A 4129-nucleotide genomic window follows, 5' to 3' on the forward strand; every position below is an offset into this window, starting at 1 on the left:
TTTGACTAAAATGTCTCAAAAGGGTCAACGGGAGCAGAGCACATAACAAGCCGTCTCCGACCCCGAGGGAGACCACAGGCCCCTACAGTGCAAGCTTCCTCTCAGGATTTATTTTTTGCCAACATGCCCTCTTTGTGTGCCAGAGATCTCTTCTTTATACATCCTTGTTTCTAGTCACTGCCGATATAAAAAATGAAATTGCATTGTTTTCTTCTCACACCTGCTGGTCTTATGCAATGGAAGAAGAGGGAGTTCCATTTTATATATATATTATTGTGTATATTGGCACATTTTTTGTTTGTATTTCTAAGGCTTGTCCTCACAACGTATCTACACAAAAGTAGCTGCACAAACACACTATACCCTGCATATTGAGTCGCCACATGCAAATTAACATGCCATGGGGCACACTGATACAAGTAATGATGGAGTTCATAACTTGACATAAGCAATGATAGGGATATTGATCCAGGCAATCTTCACTAAAGCTCTCTGCAGCTATGCCTCTGGACTGCCGTAGCTGTGCTGCTCAATGAATGTCCCCATGCAGATGAGGCCGAGCATCAGGATGCCCTTACAAGCGCATCCATTCGGCAGCACAGCTCACGGTAGGGACTCGGTTCAGGTGTGGAGCTTACTTTGCCAGTGAGAGCTGATGGATGGTGAGGCCACCCGCCTTGCCCTTGGTCCTCATGGAGATTTTATAGGTCTAACTAACAAACAAAATCTCTTCATGTTCAAACTTAGCACTTCTTGCAAACCTGTTTTCCAAACGAAAACTAGTAAAAAAAGCCCCGCTGATGTAGGAGACACAACAGGAGAGAGAAATTGCTCCAGTAGAAATACTAAGGATTTTTCATTAAATCTGAATGAGAATTGGGAAGGCAGGCTATATGATTTTTTTTCCTGGAGACTTAATCTCAAAATAAAAATCAACAGTGTTTTCTATTTCTTTTGTGAGAGAGGTTCCTGTCCCTCCCTTGCTATAGTGGGGAAAATCATTCTTGGAGCACTGATGATGTTACAAATACCTGGGAATCAGACTTTTCAGATGCACTGATCAAGAACATACTCAGCATTTGTACAGGTTTCTCAAGCAGTTACTCAATACAGTCTTTGTAGAAATAATTTCTGTGCACATCCATATCTACCTAGACACACATGCAGACATTAATTAGCTCTACAATAATTCATGGTAATAATTTCTCATTTCTCTTTAACCACAGAATACAGAACAGGCTTTGTAAAGGTGGTTTATGCATGTCTTTGGAAAAAAAAAAAGAGAATTGACATGTCAAAGGGGAAAGGGGTGATGACATGATTTATCACTGAAGAGCAGTGTAGCTGGCTCAGCACGAAACTCAGGCTGGGACAGTCGGGAAGGCAGGGTGGAGGGCGAGGTGAAAGAGTCACGCTTCCCTGGAAAGAGTTGAGCAATGTGGAGAGGGAAGGGAGGCATTTTGCAATGAGTGAAGGAGTTGGTAGTGGGGAGAAAGGAGAAACCAAACGGACCTCCTGGGAAACAGGACATGGAGGGTGGCTTTTAAAGGACAGAGAAATAGGCAGATGAAAAAAAAAAGGCATGTGAAGAATTAGTAATTTGTTTTCAATCCATTGCTAATTTACCTTCTCTTATAGCTATGGGACTCCCTCCCAGATGTAAAATCCTTTCAGTTTTGTGAGACTTTGGCACTGGCACAGGTTTAAGCACCTTGGCCAAAATCCCATTTGGAAGGGGGCATTCACCTCCCAAGTTGTATTCTTCTCCAGTGGGATTTTTAAAGAAGAAAAAAGGAATTTAGAGAGTAATAGAGAAAGATAAATCACACTGAAGCTTCTGGAGCATTTTAACAACAGAGTTCCCTAACTCCTTTTGATTTTTAATGGGATTTGAGCATTTTTAGTACTTTTATCCCAGTAGGCACTTAACTGCATCTTGTGGCATGTACCTGCCTTTAAGAAGTTATCCTTCAGCCTTTCTTTGAAGATAACCACTATAAGCTGATTTTTGGTCCATGCAATGTCTTGCTCATACTTTGTAGCAAACAGCAAAGACAAGACCTCTCTTCAAGTTGCTTCAAATAATTTGGGTGCATGTAATTTTTTGTTTGAATGGCTCACTTGTTATTCCAAGACAAGTCAGAAGTATTTTGTGGATGTTAGTTGATGTTTAAATGGTAGCTTTAAAGTCCAACAAGAGTTTTTCATGAAGGCACCATAACTATTCAAGCAGCAGACAGATGAAGCTGCAATAATACCTGGCTGATTTGAATAGTGGATTAGCACTGTTATGGTGAGGAGGAGAAAAACTTTATCACCATCCTTTCTAACAAGTTATAGAAAATGTTGCTAAAAAGGCAGAATAAGATGAAAAAAGCCTATCAGGCCAAAATAAATCACCTCAGCATGCCAACATGTGTCCAGGATCTTTTCCTGTTTACATAGGTGCAAAAACTAGAAAACAGAATATTGCCAGCAATTCCACCTGTTATTTCTGATATAAGACATAACAGCTATTCTGTTTTGTTACAGTGCACCAAATTCTAGCACTTGGCTATGACCTGAAATCCAAACCTTCCCTCTTTCCTTTTTACATCATGGCCATTTACTGTGGCATCGGCTCTGTTCTCACCACATAAGGATTCCATTCTCAGAAATGTAAGGCTCACAAGCAAGTTGTTTGTCCACAGAATATTTAAGGAGTGAGTATTCACTGACTAGGCTTGACAACAACAAAGATCAATTCTTTAACTTAAATATGCTTCCATTAACAGTATTTTTCCCTTATGAGCTTCTGAAGTGACATGAAGATTATGTAGACGTAAAAAAGGCCAACACAAGGTCTGGGCAGAGCAACCATAATTAGTTATGCAATGGCCTCAGCTCTTCAGTAAAATTCAGAACACACAACACAACATAGGTGGGACTGATTCAAACTAACTAGTTATTTAGCTATAGAAAAAGCAGATGCATCCAAGTGCTCTTAATAATGACCGTTTTGCCCTCTCCTTTCTACATGTAGCACTGCATTGCCCAGTTAATCAAGCATTTGTGGTGTCTGTGTGTGCAAAATGCTGAAAGTTAAAGACCTAAAAAGTTAGAGCCTACAATGCAACTTAATTGCTGTGGACAAAAGGAAACACATCAATAAATGAAAGGGGCTGTATGCAGCCCATGTTGCACAGGCTGTTATGTAGGGCTTCTGTTAAAACAGGACCCAGCATTCACTGTGTCACAGGACAGAGAGACCGCTACCACAGCGGGAGGCGAACGCCTGAGGCCAGCAAGGCAGCCCAGCGACGTGACGCTGGCACCTTACTGTTTTGCTTGAGAGAGCTGAAGTCTTTACCACAGGCTGCAACATGGCGAAGAGGGGGCAACAGATAAAAATGAAGGCTTCTTAATGACAGGCTCTCAGCTGGCTTTTTAAAGGGAAACAAAAATAACAGAAAGAAGAGTAGTAGCAGGAACTGGTGGGGCACACCTGCAAGTAGAGCAGACTGGTGCCGACGGATAAGGAGATACTCCCTGCAGGGTCCGTGCTGCCCCTCCTTTGACTCCAAGCGCCAATCAGCCCTTGGCAGCCAATTTCTTCCCTACTCTAATTTTGGCTTTCAATCAAAAGTATATTATTCCAGAAACACAGGCGTCCCCAGATAAGCTATCTCCCACGGGACAACTGGTGTGAGGAGCTCCACCCATGTCATCGCCCGCGGCTGCCATTTCCTCCCACTGCTGGGAGCCCGGCGGCTGCCCGCGGGGAGGTGCCCGGCGTGCCAGAGCCCGTGCCAGCGCCTGCCGGCGTGCACGGCTCGGTTTTAGCTGCAAGGAGCTGGGAGCTGTGCTCACTGCATTGCAAAACACATCAATATGGTTTTCTGGGGGCTGCAATGAGATCAAACCATATGGAATGCAAACAAGCGGACAAAACAACCAACAAAGCATGTCCTCTCTAGGTACAAAAAGTGGCTCTTGCTCCATGGTGCAGACTCCCAGTAACCTCTCGTTATTTACTTATGGGAATCCTCTAATGCACCAGTAAAGATGGACAGGTTAAAGACAGATTCAAGTAATGCCCCTGAAATCTACTCACACACTTGAAGCTAGGTGCTTTTTATGTATCTTTCTG

The 4129-nt window shown here is 43.0% G+C and overlaps 1 protein-coding gene across 14 annotated transcripts in view; it reads right to left on the bottom strand.

Annotated features, from left to right (window-relative positions):
- IKZF1 (IKAROS family zinc finger 1 (Ikaros)) overlaps positions 1 to 4129 on the bottom strand; it is a 55065-nt gene that overhangs the window by 21090 nt on the left and 29846 nt on the right. The window lies entirely within an intron of this gene.

The sequence above is a fragment of the Fulmarus glacialis genome, unplaced genomic scaffold (assembly GCF_000690835.1).
Source record: "Fulmarus glacialis isolate BGI_N327 unplaced genomic scaffold, ASM69083v1 scaffold18809, whole genome shotgun sequence".
Classification (NCBI taxonomy): Eukaryota; Metazoa; Chordata; class Aves; order Procellariiformes; family Procellariidae; genus Fulmarus; species Fulmarus glacialis.